Here is a 17,207-nt window from a genome sequence, read left to right on the forward strand (position 1 = left end):
ACCGAAGGCGCTTGTCTATGAGTCTGACTGCTCTATAAGAGGAGATCCTATTGAGGACAGGGACTATGTCATCCTTATTTTTACAACCCCCAGTGTCTAATAGTAGTGCTTGTCAAAAAGTAGATACTTCATAAAGGCTCGTTGTGTAGGCAATTGAATAAACGAGGAATGTAGGTCTGGGCTTTCATCTTCCTCCTTCAGGACCTCTTTCTACCTGCCCTGGGAAAATGCCAAGGTCACAAAGTTCTCTTCTTGATGTGTCTAGTTCTTACTCATCCTGAGCACCTGGCTCAGTCCTCCTGCCCTAGAAAAACTTCCTGGGTTATTCCAGCCCACTAGTCCCTCGTCTGAATTCTGATAATGTTTCCTGAATCACTTAATGGTCTCAGTTTGATCATGTCTTTCTCTTGGGCTGCACTGTAAGCCCAAAGCAAGCTTTGGGTCTCATATTTCACTCATGACGCCTTGTACAAAATTACTCAAAAGTCTACTGATTTTAGCATAGCCTGGAAAGTGATGGAACCTATGTTTATTTTAGATTGTAAGTAGCACGACAGCAGGAACTATATCTCATAATTTTTATGTATCTCTCATCCTAGCCCCCTACGAGTACCTTGTTCAATTTGGAAGACGGCAATAGCTATTTGTGAGGCTTACACTGGCTCAAGCACTGTGCTGGGCACTTGCATTACCTCATTTCATCTGCACATTAAGGCGAAGATATATAGGTACTGTTAAATATTCCCATTCAACAGATAAAGATGTCCTAGCTGCACAGCCTTGCTCGGTAGAAAGTGTCCCAGAATCTTAGCGTTAGAAGAAACCTGAAAAGTGATTTGGAATAAATACTTATGTTTTCATTTGTGGTGCTTGAGACTCAGAGAGGTTTAGGATTGTTCAAAGTCATGTGGCTAATCTGTAACTCAGCCAGTCCTCAAAGCCAAACTCTCTTTCCTCCCCCTACTGCATCCTTAAGGGGCAGCTGGTTTGACAGGGCAAATCATCCTACTAAAGGAATGAAACTAGATGGAACTAGAAGCTGATGAAAGAGCCCTGGCTGGATGTGCCAGAACTCCATGGACCAACCCCTCCTACCTCAGGGCCATGAGGAGCTGAGTCAGGCCCTGGTCAGGATTGTTCTACCCTCTGGACAGCCCCCAGCTGAAAACCAGAGACCCTGATTCTAGCTCCCTCTCAGCAAACAACCATTTGAGGGTTCTCACACATGAGTTGTGTGTTCCTCACTCATGCCATGAGATGTTGGCCCAGTGAGATTAATATTCTAAGTGAAGACCCCATATGGCTCTCTGACCACACTGTCCCAGCTCACCTGTGACTGTAGGCCATCCTTATCGCCCACTGCCAAGGTCACTCAGAGAGCCCTGTCTTTATAGGTTCCAGCACCTATATGGTGTATATATGAACATTCTTCTTCCTTATCTTCTTTGTGTCTTTTCAGGTTCGAGAGTCCAGTTCTTTGGAGGAGAAGCAAACATTCTTGATGCATTATTATATACCTACCAAAATTTCCAACCCGTGAGAAGCAATGAGCCACTTTCTTCCACTGATGTGAAAATTTTGTTAGACTCAGACTGCTCTCAATGGCACCAAACAGCTTCCTTGGTCCTCTCTGCCACCCTGCCACACAGCCCAATGTGTCTCTTCGCTTCTCTTGGCAGAGATTTAATGGATCTGAAGTTCAGTGAATCAGAAATCAGAAGACAAAAGAGGAGACACTGATAGATTGTGCTCTGCAAAGCAATGGAATTTCTAGCAAAGATGCTGTCTTGCTCTTTCCTGATGCATCAGCCTGAAGTCACCCCGCCAGCCCTGGCCTCTGCCTCGGCTTTTAAAGTGCTCAGAGCCAAAGATAGCCTTTCCTCTGGAGTATGTGCCAGATCCTGTCCCATGGGTTAGTATGGAGGTGTGGGGGTGGGGGAGGGCTTGTAATGTGTGAGTGGTGTGTGTAGGTGACATGCGGGGACTTGTATGCATGACTTCATATGAATAATATATGTGGTAGGTGGTGAATGTGCATATTCATGAATAAAGGTTAGTGTTTATTATTGGTAGTGTAAAAAACTCATGGGTTTTTGAATATATGTGTAATGAATGTAACTTTAGTGTTACATGCACGCTTGAGTGTATTTGATAATGGATGTATGCATTGACATGTCTGAGTATTTTTGGTATGTATGTGAATTGGGTGTTGGTGCGTGTGTTTTAACTAAGTAGGAACTTCAGGTGTCTGGGAATGTGTGTGTATGAATGAGTATAACTGGTTTTTGTTATGTTTGTATTTATACATTTGGGGTTATGTGAGTTTGAGGACATCTATGGATTGTGAGTTTGTGAATATATCTAATGTAACAATGTGTGTTATATATATCAAGGTCTATACGAACAACTTGTGTGTAAAGATGGACAGATGCTAGTGTTGTAGGTATGCATACGAACGAAGATGTTAGTGGAGTATATGTTCATAAGTGGGAGTTAGGGACACGTGAATAAATAAATAGATGATTGGAAGATATGTATGCAGAAACAACCTGATGTTTTGGTGTATATATGAATATGAAGGCATATGCAGTGGTATGCTGGAGCTGGCTTGTACTGGCCCATGAGAGCTGATGTTAAATTTAGGAATTTTATAAGCTGGTTGTTAAAATTATCCATTATTAAATATTAAATCATATATACTTACAATTATGTAAATTATACAAAAATAAAAGTAATAATTTGTTGACATTTTATTCTTACCTACATCTTGAGGTTATTGATATACACCTACTCCATCTGTATAGTGGAATGGCATGTTACTGGTCATCTCTTCCTAACTTCATATTCAGTGACATCTACTGGTAACTCAAAGTTGGCCTCGGTGGCAGTATTCACACCATGGAACTTGACAAATGCTACAAGCCACGGCCCTTTTTTCTTTCACCAGGAGAGCTGCCTGTTTGTTAAACATTTCCCATCACACAACTATATATGAAAGTGTTGGTTGGGTATTTATGAGGGGGGATTTAGAAATGCATGTGTACGACTTGGTGGATAAGTGTTTGTAGGTATAATGAATAAATGCGTACACTGCTATATAAGTACATACGCTAGATAAGTTGGGTAATTGTTAGTCTAGGATCTCTGGATCCTCAAGCCGTCCACAGAGAAAATTCAGAGGGTCCATGAACTTAAATGGGGGGGAAAACTAAATCTTTATTTTTATTAACTTCTAACTAAAATGTATCACTTCCTCCAATATGAATGAAGGCAACAATTTGCACTAGTATTAAAACTGTCTATGATTTTATTACCAATAGAATCACAGATATTTTCATATTATTTTACAGTTCTTACAGATAGATCAAAATATAATCTATAGTCACTACAATGTTAGCTGCAAGATCTATCATTAGATATTACTTAAAGCTTTAATAAGGAAGCCCGTATATTACCAAACCACAGATATGTTTTTAAAATATTTTGAAAACTAAACTTCGATATAATTATTTTCTTTTGTAATTTTACTTATTTTATGCATTTAATAACAGTTTTCTGAGCGAGTTCATAGATTTCATCAGACTGCCAAAGAGGTTGTATGGTTTGGCACAAACATCCTTTATGTGGATACTATGTGTAAATGTGGTCAGCAGATCAATGAGTAGGGTGCTGTGGGTGTGTCTGTATGTATATGATTATGCCTTGGGATGTGGGAGTTTAAGTGACTTATAAACTTTGGGAATGTGAGTGAATGTGAGGGAATGGAGATATGTTTATGATACAATCTCTAGAACTAGATTTCTCTTTTTTTTCCCTGAGGAGACCCAGGAAGCCTGGGGAGGTGGGGTGAAGTGGGGGTGAAGGGACAGGGAGTGTTTCATCCAGAGTGAACATAGGCCAAACCCTAAACCTTTCCTTCTAAAATGGACTTACTCCAAAGTCCTTGTATGCAATTATTGTTAGCAGAAAATAGAGTCATTTTCCGAGTACTAGCTGCCTTATTGAGTATAGGTGACAATTCTCATCTGATCGTAGAAACTCTTGTTTTGTCCCTGCAGACTCAGATCTCTGTGGACGCAGCATTTTGGCTTCACCATGAATTTGTTATTTTACTTGTTTATCTCTAGACACACTAAAACCACCCTGACCTACTATACTTATGCTTCTTTGGCTTAGCTAAATACAGTTGACCCTTTAACAACGCAGGGGTTAAGGGCACTGACCCTCTACACAGTGGAAAATCTATATATAACATTTGACTCTCCAAAAACTTTACTATTAATATAGCCTACTGTTGACCAGAAGCTCTACTCATAACATAAACAGCTGATTAACAGATATTTTGTATATTATATGTGTATGTGTATTATATACTATATTCTTACAATAAAGTAAGCTATAGAAAATACTGTTACGAAAATTATAAAGAAAAGACATTTATAGTACCGTACATTGAAAAAAGTCTGCATACAAGTGGACCCACACAGTTTAAACCTGTGGTTATTTGAGGGTCAACTGTATAGTCCACTCTCCTCCCCCTGGCCCTGCACACATCCTTGGCCCTTCCTTCACATAACATCACCTCTATTTGATCACCTCCACAGCTCTACTTCCTGGCTGGTGTATCTGCCAACTTGCCACAGCTGGGGACAAGTTTAGGGTTCTCCCAGGGAATAGCTTTGCCATCAAAGGGGAGGAGGAGGAGGTGAAAAGGAGAGGGAGGTAGTGGAATGGCTGGAACTGCATTCTGGGGCTTCCTGCTCAAAGGTCCAGGTCCAGAATGAAGGGTCTCTGAGTCAGAATCCCTGGAAGGCTGCCCATTCCCTGACATTAACAAAGTTAATTTCTGACACTGATTGAGCTTTCCTTCTGGTATTTATTAGTCATTGGCCGCTCTGGCATAAGGGAGGGACAGAAAACTCCTCTCCTTCTCTGGACTTTCAATTCACCCCCGTCTTTCAGCGAGATGCTCTCAGATTCTCCCAAAAGATAGCCAGTAGACATGCCCATAAGCCTCTGGAGAAGATAAAGCTCTTCACTCTTTTAAAATCAGGTCTCACGAAGCTTCCTCAAAAGCTCTTCTAACCTAAAATCTCTTCTGCTTCAGTGTAAGCCTCTTGATCAGCCCTTGGAGGAGACAGAGCAAAGCTGTGTGATCTTTGAGTTTGGGGAGTTAGCAGCAAGCCTCTTTTGAAACAAGCCAGGAAGCCAGACCACCTGAGAATAGCACTGGGGCATGACCTTGAAAGATCTCTGGAGCCTAAAATGGTCTGTGCCCTCCTGTGTGTGTGGCAGGGGAGAGAAGTGATCTGAATAGAAACACAATTTGGCTGCCTCTGTGTTTGTGCCCTTTGGGGAAATGGATATGTGATGATCCCCAGGACTGCTAGTCAGCTTGGGTGAGGATCCCATAAGTGGCCAGGCACACAGCAATGCTTCAGGCCTCTGGACATAATCTTATATGGGAGCAATAACCAGAAATAAAACTAGAAGAGAGTTCATACACTGACTATGATAAGCAAGTAGTCACTCTGTTCTTTACTGCATACAAAATTGCTCTTAGATTGAGATTGTTTCTGGAATCATAAAAGGGGCCTTCACTGAGGACAAGAATTAACAACCTGCCTTGTCCTTTAAGTCTGCTCAGGTAGATTGCAACCTACCTGGATGCACTGGTCTGATTCATACACCCTTTAGTCTGTGCCACACACACTGATGCTATGAGTTAGTCACTGGAAGCCAAGCCTATGACTTGTATTTGTCTGACTCAGGGATGAGCTGGAGAAGGCCTGACTTCTTCTAACAATGCTTTCATCTTCATCAGTTTATTCTGGTTAGAAAGTACTCTCTATGCCAGCAGTCCCCAACCTTTTTGGCAACAGGGACCGTTGCTCTTATGAGAATCTAATGCCTGATAATCTGAGGTAGAGCTGAGATGGTGATGCTAGCACTGGGGAGTGGCTACAAATACAGATGAAGCTTTGTTCACTCGCCCACCGCTCACCTCCTGCTGTGTGGCCTCATTCCTAACAGGCCACAGACCGGTACTGGTCCGTGGCCCAAGGGTTGGGTCCTTGGCTCTATGCTTCTTTTTTTTTTTTTAAATGCCTACAGCACCTGGTATTCCAAGGTGATCTCCCATCCAAGTACTAACCAGGCCTGACCGTGCTTAGCTTCCGAGATCAGATGAGATGGGGCATACTCAGGTTGGCATGGCCCTCTACGTTCTTGTTCTGAAAAATCCCTTCTAGAAATCCTGTTAAAGTCTCTGAGAATTCTATCTCAGGGTTGGAAGGACTAGTCTCGCTGAGTGGTCCTCACTCCAAGTCTGATATTCAGTGAGGCAGGAGGTGAGGTTCCCTGGTTTCTGATAGTTCTGCTTCGGGTGAATGGGAACAGTGGTAAGGTTATCTGAGAAGCCAGAGTGCCAAAGGAGGAAAGCTCAGCTGCCAAAGGGTATGGTAGGGCACCTGATGGCTTTCGGTTCTTTCCTGTCAGAGCAAGTTTGTATTTGTGTTCTCACTTACTGAGACAATAACATGAGCTCATATTTTGAACATGAGATTCCCCAAGTGTTCGCCTGTCTCCATCTTTCTTGGGACAGGTAGCCCCCTAAACCTCTCAAACACTAGCTGCAGCTGCAGCTACACACTGCTTGCTGCACTCCTCATTTCAAAGTTAGGCAGAGGTTATGGGTGGAGAGTGAAACTCTCCCCATCTTGAATTTCTCCAAGTCCTCATTCTCATGGCTGGGTGAAATCAAGTCATCTCCTACATGAAGGCAAGAAACATTCACCTACCCACCACCCCTGGGCTATCTTTTTCTTGCTTACAAAGTAGCCACATCACTTGTTAAGAACATAGGCTAATGGGCTTCGAGTACCAGGATCATCACATTATTAGTAGCATTTTGGAAATTACCAGACCTCTCCAAGTTTTGACTTTATCTTTTTTACAGTAGGGATAACAATAGTACTTTTGTCACGTGGTTGTTACCAAAGTTGAGGCAAGCCACATAAGACAACTAGCCACAGCCTACTCGTATTAGTAGTCTATCAACATTATTAGTGATGATATTATTGCTGTTGACTTCCATTCTCTTGGTTGTCTCTCAATTCTTTGTTCCGCTGACTTCGTGGGTTTCTACTCAGCTTCTCCGTTCTCTAAACGCACATTCTTTGGGGAAAAATTTGTAGAGATAGGGGTGGGCTTGGGTAGCTTTCCAATAGTAGTCTGTGGAAGTGGATCATGGTGTGCCTTGAGATATTTATCCCATCAGCACTAGCAGTGGTCAGGGAATCCTGAGAAATTGCCTTTCATTTTGAGCAGCTTTTTGTAGGCTCTTCAGAATGCTGTCAGAGCAATGGCGCCTAACATGAAAAAGGCTGGCAAGCACCTGAATTAGAGAATATTGTCCAGAAGACCACAAAATATTCACCTGAGCAGAGCTCAGTATCTCAGGAGAGGCGCCTCGTGGGGCTTCCTGGAATGGCACGCTGATGAGTATATTTATGATGGTGGGAGGGAGGAGATGAGCAGGTCACAGCTGCTGGGGAGAATGCTTCCCATCTGAACTTGGATATTGCTATTTTTCACTGGCCAGAGTATGTCAGTGTCAGGTATTTCTTTGCCCAAATTCCTGCACAGTATCCCCTCAAATTTTTTTTCATTCTTGTTCTACCAACGCTTCTTTGTGGGTAAGCCATCCTTTCTTTGTTGTTAAAAATCCTGACTCTAAGCAGCTTATTTCCTCTAAGATTACTTTCCAGCCCTTGTAGGTGGCCCTGTGTTCCTGAGAAACATCTCTCACTACAAGTCTCTTCGGGATCTTGTGAGAACATCTGTAATGCCTGCAATAACCCCTGCTGAGTGTTCTTGACCGCAGCTGAAAAGAGATGTCAAACAAATCTTCTTCTCGTCACACATGACTTGGTGGGGGTGAAGCAACCACAAAGTAATCCCCTCTTGTTTCCCTGGTGGACATCTCTCTCAGTGCAGCGAAGCTGGCTTTGGTGGCTGTGGTCAGAGAGGCCCCTGTGTCTTGCATCTCACTCCTCTTTACACAGAGTGTCTCCAAAAAATGTGTTCTGGGCTGAAGCTTCATTAACAGTAAAATAGGACCCCCAAATCTCCATCCCAAAGTCCAAACCTAAAACAAACAAAGAGAAGCCACCCAAAATGTGAGAACTAATCACCAAACTGGAGTGAGAAAAAGGCTCGAGGCATAGAAGAAATAATTTTATGTTCAAGAAAGAAGCAGAACTTCACACAGCTGGTGAGAAACCTTCTGGAACTTTTTTTCCCCCTATGGGCTGGCTTGAAATGAAAATCTAAAGATATTGCAGAAGTGAAGTCGGTGAATTTTACAAGGTCATCAAGTAGAGCTGTTTTTCAGTCAACATTTATTTAACATCTGTTGTGTCCAGCACTTTACTAGGCACTTAATATTCTTTGTTTGATTCCATTTCCAAAACGATTCTGTAAGTTAAGGACTATGGCTATTCCCATTTTATAGATAAGACTAGTATAGGTTAAGAAGCACATCTAATGGAGATGCAACCTGGAGATCAAATTTATATGTCCACAAAGCTTGTGATACTTCAACTATTCTTCATTATTTCCTAAGGCAGATAAAAATCTCTGGAGCAAATGTTTATCTTTGTAGCTTGGTATCAGAATAAAAGCCATTTATTTATTCATGCTTTCATGCATTCTTGTGTTCATTTTCTAACAAGTATTTAGGGAGTGTCTATTCTGTTCCAGGCACTGTACGCTCGGTCACAGTGTGCCACCTGGGTCTATGGTTTAAATAAATCACTAGGTTAATACCTACTCTAAGGAAATAGTTTGCTTCCATATCAAAAGTAGAAGAAAGATACGGATGAAAAGAGCCAAAAGTCCTTGTGTCCTATCTACTGCCTTATTTCTATCTACAGAATTATTCCAAATTGTATATGTTCCATCAATGTATTTTCCAATCAGAGATGCCACCTCTTTTCTTCCATGGGATTCTGGTGTGATCGTACCATGGCTTTTTAATGACCAAAAGACTATTTTACAGTTATCTGTCTCAGGAGCTAATATCCTATTTTTCCAAGCCCTCTTGTGGGTAAAATAAATCATTTTCATATAAATGCATAAACTCAGCCCTTTCTAGAGTAAGGAGCATGAACTTCATCCATGACCCAAAGCAAGGCCAATAGCTCCATCCATGCACTAGATAGAACCCATCTCCTGTTTCCTCCTCAAGAACATTTCTTTAGTAACCATCCTTTCTTCTCTTGAAGCATTATATTTCTCCTCTCTTCTGGAAAACTTCTATCAGCATTCATACATGCCATGATTTCTCCCATATGAAAGAAAGAAAGAAAGAAAGAAAGAAAGAAAGAAAGAAAGAAAGAAAGAAAGAAAGAAAGAAAGAAAGAAAGAAAGAAAGAAAGAAAGAAAGAAAGAAAACTTTTGCTTCACTATTCTTGCAGGCATCTCCATTTCTCCTTCCCTTTACAGCAAAACTCCTTTGAAAAGTTGTCTTGGTTCACTTTCTCTAATTTCCCTCCTCCCATCTCTATTTAACACACCATAATCAGGACTTTTTTCTCCTGCCGTTTCACCAAAAACTCTTATCAAGATCATCTTATAGACATAATGGCTATTTCTCACCCCTCAGACTATCTGACATATCAACAGCAACATTTGGCCCACTTTATCACTCCTCCTTGAAACACTTTCTTCATTTGTCTTCTAGAATACCGGGAATCACTAATTTTCCTTTAAAATTTTCTGGCTGCTTTGTCTAAAGTCACTTTGTTGATTCTTCTTCATTTGCTCAACCTCTAAATGTCGGATATCTTCTCTTTTCTACCCATACACACATTGCCTTGGGTAACCCATTCGGTCTGTGGCTTTAAATATCGTCCCCAGTGCATTCTTTCTCCTCTGCTCAAGATTCATATATTCATGCCTACTTGACCTACTGAAACTATAATAGGCATCACAAACCCATCATATCCAAACATTAGCTCATGATATTCTAACCTCCACCATCCTCTTCTTCATCTCCTGCTTCTCCATTTATGGCAACTCCATTCTTCCCATTGTTCTGGCTCAAAGTCTTGGTGATATCTTTGACTCCCTCCGCCCTTTCTCTCACTCTGCACATCTGATCTGCCAAAAAATCTTCTCACTCCTACTTTCAAAATATGCCCAGAATTCAACCACTTCTCACCACACCAACTGGCACTACCTTGGTCCAAGCCACCATCATCTCTTGCCTGAATTATTGCATTAGCTTCCCAGTTATTTTCCTTGATTCTGTTCTTGATTTATCATGCTCTATTTTCAACACGGCAGTCGGAATGATTCTGCTCAAAGCCCTCCGATGCTTCCCATGCCCCAGGGTAAGAGCCCAGAGAGCCCGGCACGACCCACACTGATCTCCTTGCTGTTTCTTAGATATACCAAGCATATTTCTCCTTCAGGGTCTTTGCACTTGCTTTTCTCTCTACCTAGTATGTTCTTCCCCCAGGATTCTACATGGCAATTTCCCTCATTTCCTTTTAGATCTTTACTCAAATATCACTTTTTTAGTAAGGTTTAGTAGACCAACATTTCAAATTTTATTACTGTAGTTCAGCACATAGAAGAGTACCTGGTATGTAGTATATTCTCAAAAGTATTGGGCGAATAAATTGAAGATTGAGACAAGGAATAAGGCCTAGACTAGAAAAACTGCCTGGCTTGCAAAAGAAACCTGAAAAACACCAAAATATATAAAACGCCACTTCTGAAACCCTAATGCTGGGAAGTTACTAGATACTAGGTCTTATACCACTGAATCTTGTCCATAAAATGCTTAATAAAGTAAAATATTTGCTATTCCCTTCTGGGTACTGAAAGGGGGGAAATTGCAAATATTGCAAAAGTATAAGGTGAAGGCCAATGATAAATTAACTGGAATATTGCTTATCATGCTCTAATATCAGCAATAATAAAGCACAATACTAGCTTTGAGTCAAATGACATCGTGGGCTTTCATCTATCCGAGTTTTTTCTAGAGGCAGTTTAGTTCTGTTTCCTCTTTCATGAAAATGTGATAGATACTTCTTAGCAACTTACATAGGAAGCCGTTTGTGGGATTGCATGTCAAAAGGTGATGAAGCATGACGCTGCACCCAGACGAGAACTGATTTCTCTTCTTAAGGGTGAATTTCACACGAAACATCAGGCTCATGATCAGCAGATCTGAGAAATGGGTGCTAACCGTGGAGAGTTTTCAGCAGCAAGGGGAAACATGTGGGGAGGGGGGAATGTGGATGGTGAGAAAATGAAAGCTAAAAAGGTATGTAAGTTATTTCAAGGGTACAGCAGGGCTTGACACGCAGGCCTTGCACTTGGAGTCACCCCCACTCAACCCCATACCTTGTGGCTGACAGTCATCAAAGGCAAGACATGTATTGCAGGTCCCTTATCAGTCTTATCTACACCTCCAAAGTCTTCTTGCCACACTGGGTCTGGTCAGCTCCTGAGTCTTAGCTCCAACTCCTACTGTTGGCCCTGGTCCTACACTTAATACTTGCTGATTGTCCTTGATTTCCCCAGTTTTCACCCAAATGTCACATAAGGACTTTAGGTCAGGCTCCCCAGCTGGATCTTTCCTCTCTTGCCCTCTGAACATAAGACACCCGACTCTCTTCCTAGCCCTACAGCCTGAATTCCCACAAGTGAAAAGAAAAAGAAGTCCAGGCCAGGTGATTTCCTAACAGGGCTTTGTGTGTACACCTTTGGCAGGGAGAGTATGTGACTCGGTCAGCTAGGGTCATCTCATCTTACCAGCATCTCCTTGTTCTTTGTCTAATTCAACAAACTCCATGGCAACGCTGGGTATGCTCAGCTTACCTAACTTTCCCCAACCTCACTGTTAACAATTCTCTCACTTAGCCGAGCGGGTGAGAGCTTCCCTCTCCCAGTCACCTCCTTTGACTCCTGCATCACTGCAGGGAGTGGGGGTATCGTCTCCTGGACAAAAGAATCAGGGAGGGACCCAGGGAAGGGAAATTCAAGCCTGTGGATGGAGGAGTGGGAAGCGAGTCTGATCCTACAGGAGCACTGTTCTAGAAGACTACATTTCAAGCGGAAAAAAATGACTGGTTGTTGACTCTTGCATTCAATGAGAATCTGAACATATAGCATGTTTTAAATTTTTTTTTTTAGTTTTGGGGCGACTAGCACAGTGTGCGGATGTTTGTGTCATTCAGGATACCTCCTGACGGCTAAGCGTGAGAACACATCCTCTATCCTTCCTGACCTGTAACTCAGATGGTCATTTACATGTGGTTTTGGACTCCACCTCCCAAACTGAGGCTTCTCTGGCAATGACAAATACCCATACTGTGCTAATTAAAAGATATTTCATAGATATTTCGGTCATTTCATAGGCCCATTGATTTATGCTGTTTTTGTCATTATTCTTTTTTATAATAAATATTCTTTTATTGTTTAACTATCTTTTTATTCTTATTTTACATTTGTAGAGTATTAGATAACTTTCGAAGCATTTTCTCATACACCATCCCATTTGGCTCTCATGGAGGTCCTATAAGGAAGGAAGTACAAGTGTTGGTGGTGGTGTGTCCTCCTGAAGGCAGTCACACCAAAATGCTGAGAGGCTAAAGGACCTGGCTGGTGTCAGGACATGAACCCAGGTCCTCTGGCACCAGGTCCAAGGCTTTCCCACTAGCCAGCCTGACTCCTTCTGATCGTAAGCCTTATTATGTTTCAGGAGGTGGTTTAACCTATAGAACATGTAAATGTGTACAATAATGAGATGAGTGATAACAGAGCTCTGCATTACCATGCATGCTGTTTAGTTGACGTCAAGGGGTATGTCCCCATCCCTACTCCTTTCTCTTGAACAACGTCCCTGGACAGAATCAATCTCTCCCACCTCTGCTCTCCTGTACCATGTAATTCAAAAGTGCTAAGAAAACACTTATAAGATTGCAGTACAGATTGGTGTAAAAGGGCAGCTTGGCTGAGACTAGAATATGACAACTTTGAGGTTAAGCACCACTCCCCTGGAGGCCTTCTCTGTGCTCTGGGCAGAGACAATCACTCTAACTGTCATGAAACGTTCAGGGACTTGGTTACAGGTGTCAAGCAACATCCTGTGATTTCCCGGGGGCCTGGGTGCTCCATGGGAAATAATCTGAACCTTTACTTTATTTGGAATTCAGAGCTTCAAAGACATATCTGATGGACTGGATGGGGAAGAGTCCCCACGGAAAGGAGAGAGAATGGGAACTTATAGAAAGAAATCTCCATAAGTGAACGATGAGTCTGGCAGGGTGAGCAAGGCTGAGCCACAGGGTCTGAGGCTTAGAGGAGACAGGAGACCCTGGTGCAGAGCAAGGCTGCCCTGGATGCCATTCCACTTCTCCTAGTGAGTCTACAGCCTCTGCGGAAGAAGGGAGCTGGCAGGAGCCCTGTGTGATTAAGTGTCCTGTCCCACTGCTGTGGGTCCTCCCTCAAGGGTCTGGGCCCTAAACGAGCGTCCATTTCCCCACCAGCTTCAGAGAGAGGTGGTCAGTGGAGTTTGGCAGGAGGAGACGTTAAGAACTCCTAACTGCAATTCTGAAGGACATGCAGCTGCCGGGGACTGTCCAAAGCCATGTGCGAGCCTGTGACTCACTCTTTGAGCATCCCAGTCAAACACCGTTAGAGGCGTCCAAGCTCCAGAGATCTACGGAGAAGTAAGGGTGAGACCTCACAGAATCGGCAGCATGGCTTATTTGTGAAATGCCCCCACCTCTTTTGGGGGTACTCTTATAGAGACTCCAGAAATAAGGAAGACTGAGACTTGGTGTTGACAAGGCTAACTCTCACCATGGTGGAATGGAGGGTCTCCAAAAATAATGGACAATGGTGGAATTCAGGAACTCCAACAAAGGAGTGACATAGGTTTACGTGATTTCACCTTATTAACTATGAGCTTCCAAGGCAGGGAGCACATCTGATTTGCCTTTAGAGGTGGAAGGTGCTTAATGATGATTACAGATACTTGTATCCAGAGGTTAGAACCTCCATATCCTTTTAAATTACTTTATTTTGTAATTGCAGTAAAATATTTAAAGTTAAAACTTACCATTTTAACTATTTTTAGTGTACAGTTCAGCAACATTAAAAACATTTACATTGTCGTGCAGCTATCACAACCATCGATCCACATAACTCTTTATTTTGTAAAACTGAAATTCTGTGCCCATCATTCCCCATTCCTCCTCCCCATAGCTCCTGGCAACCATTATTCTACTTTTCGTCTGTATGAATTTTACTGCTCTAAGTACCCCGTATGAATGGAATCATGCTATGTTTGTCTTTTTTGTGACTGGCTTATTTCACTTAGCGTAATGTCCTCAAGGTCCATTCATGTCGAACATATGTCAGGATTTCCTTCCGTTTAAAGGCTGAATAATATTCCATTGTATGTATACACCATATGTGTTTATCCATTCATATGTCAATGGACACTTGGGTTGCTTCTGTATCTTGGCTATCGTGAATAATGCTCATGAACATGGATGTACAAATATCTCCCACTGTGTTGTTTTGCACATTATTTGTTATGCCCCCGTCCCAGCACCCTCTCAGCTCTCTCCACCTAACTCTTACCCAGCCTTCTGATCTCACCTTTGATGTCACTTCATCCAGGGAGCTGTCCTTGACTCTACAGACCAATTTGGTTGCCTCCGCCTGGCTCCCATAGCTCCCCAAAGCACACAGTTTACTGTTATTGCCTTTTCGTCTTTCCCACTAGCCTGTAAATTTTTGATAAAAGGGTCTCTGTCCACCTCATCATTGTATCCCTAAGACCTAGTGCAGTGCTTGGACTGTAGAAGCCCTAAGAAAATTCTTGAATGTAAGAACACATTTCGCAAGCCAGGTGGGGATAGAGTGTGCAATGCATATACAGGCAGCCTTGGACCATTTGACTATGGTCCCTTCTCTTAGTATTCGAAAAGTATTCATTATGTGCTAAGCCTTATGTTAAGCCCCAAGGACAGGCAGAAGCTATGGAACTTGGGTCCCCTGAATTCCTAGGGCATTCAGACTAGTTGAGGAGACAAGAACTAGATCTGGTGAACAAGGTGAGGTGGAATGTGGTGAAAGAGCCAAATGAGTGTCAGAAGTACATTCAAAACAAGGAGAATGAACTGGTTTCCTATGGCTGCTAGAACAAATTAACACAAATTTTGTAGCTTAAAACAATATACATTTATTCTCTTACATTTCTAGAAGTCAGAAGTCTAAAATCGAGGTGTTGGTATGGCTATATTCCTTCCTGAGGCTTTAGGGGCACATTCGTTTCCTTGCCTCATCCAGCATCTACAGGCTGTCTGTATTCCTCAGCTTGTGGCCCCTTCCCCTATCTTCAAAGTGCATCACTCCAACCTCTGGTGCTGTCCTCACATCTCATGTTTCCAACTCCAACCCTCCTTTGTCCTTCTTATAAGGACATGTGTGATTACCTTGGGACAATCCTGTCAATCCAGGATCATCTTCCCATCCCAAGGTTCTTCACTTGGTCACATTTGTAACATCCTTTTAGCTATGTAAGGGAACATAGTCACAGATTTGCAGGAGTAGGACATGGACATCTTTGAGGGGCCATTATTCTGTCTGCCATTGGAAGTTTTACATGAGCCAAACCAGTGAGGGCAGACTGCTAAGGATGGGACTTGAATACATACCTCACAGGAGCGGGAAGACTTAGGAAGGCTAAGAAGACAAGTCAGGTGAGGGAGGGGGGTTCAGGAAATCAGTGTGGCTTGCAGGTAGAACACTGAGGCCATGGCTGGTTGGGAGAAAAAGATTTAGGTGAAGGAGGTATGTGAGGTAATGCTGGGGAAGTGTGGAGGATGTTTATCCAGATTTCCAAGGACCTTGGCTGCTAGGCAGAGCCATCTGGCATCACTCAGATGGTCATAAATCCCCCTTGGCAGTTTCTGTGTAGGAGTTCTGCACTCTCTCCTCTGGGTTGGCTCTGGATTACCTCCAAGTATCTTTTTTTTTTTTTCCACATGCTTTTTAATGAGCACTAAGATAGAAATGGAATAAATCTATTCAGACCCTTACATGAACATTTTAGTTGCTGTCCCCTGTAGCCCTCTGTAATAGCAAAAAAATAAAAGTGACACCCAGGAATGGGAGGGCCTCAGTTCAGGGAGGGGAGTTCAGCTCCCTGAGGTGTGGTGCCCAGGATGAGCTGGCTTCTACAAGAAAACTGTGCAGCCAGCTGTTTCCCGAGAGCCCAGGAGACCACAGAAGGTGTCCTGTTTCCCCAAGGAGGTCTCTCTGCATTCCTGCAGCACACTGGAAAATAAGACCTAGCTGAGGAATTGGGGGGTCGGGGGCTTAGTTTTGCTTTGATTTCCTTTTCTCCTGTCCTCAGCCTAGGAATAGGGTCAGTGAGGGTGCAGCAGCTGCTGGTGCTGAGGTGAAGATCTCAGCACTTTTTGTTGCCAGAATCTCAACTCCTTCACCACCTGGTGGGGCTTTTGGGATAATGTGAGGTGGAGGCAGGGCAGGTCCTGGGCTAAGTTATCATGATGCCCTCCAGCACCTGGCCTTCCCTATCCTTCTTATCTTCCTTTAAGGAGTGGCTATATACCCAGGGACTGCCTACTAACTAGTCTGTCTTCTCTGATCCTTGAACCCTGGTTACTTCTTGCCTTGCCCAAATTTCCATAGTAATGCTGGGAAATGAACATTGTTGATTCCAGCCCTAAACTCCTTTCTAGCTGAACCTGCCTACTTCCTACATCCTAAAAATAGACAGTCAAATGTGTCCTGCAGCTGAGCACATTCCTATCACCATAGTCCAGCACATGACCATGCAAGTCAAATCCCTCAACATCTTTTTGGTCTAACAATCACCTCCCACTTGATCCTCTCCAATTAATTCTACACTTGATTCTCTCCAATTAATTCTCATGAAGCAGTTTAAAACACAAATTAGATCACATCATTCCTCTGCTCAAAACCTTCCAATGGCTTGTCCTCTCACTCAGAATAGAATCCAGCCTCCTCTCCACAACCTAGGATGCCCTGCATTGCCAGGCTCCTGTGGGCTCATTAATCCTGCCTCTTACCACTGTCCCATTCCCATCCAGTCTCCTTTCTGGTCCTGGGACACATCAGGGTTACTCCCA

This window comes from Pteropus vampyrus, unplaced genomic scaffold, assembly GCF_000151845.1.
Source record: "Pteropus vampyrus isolate Shadow unplaced genomic scaffold, Pvam_2.0 Scaffold110, whole genome shotgun sequence".
Taxonomy (NCBI): Eukaryota; Metazoa; Chordata; class Mammalia; order Chiroptera; family Pteropodidae; genus Pteropus; species Pteropus vampyrus.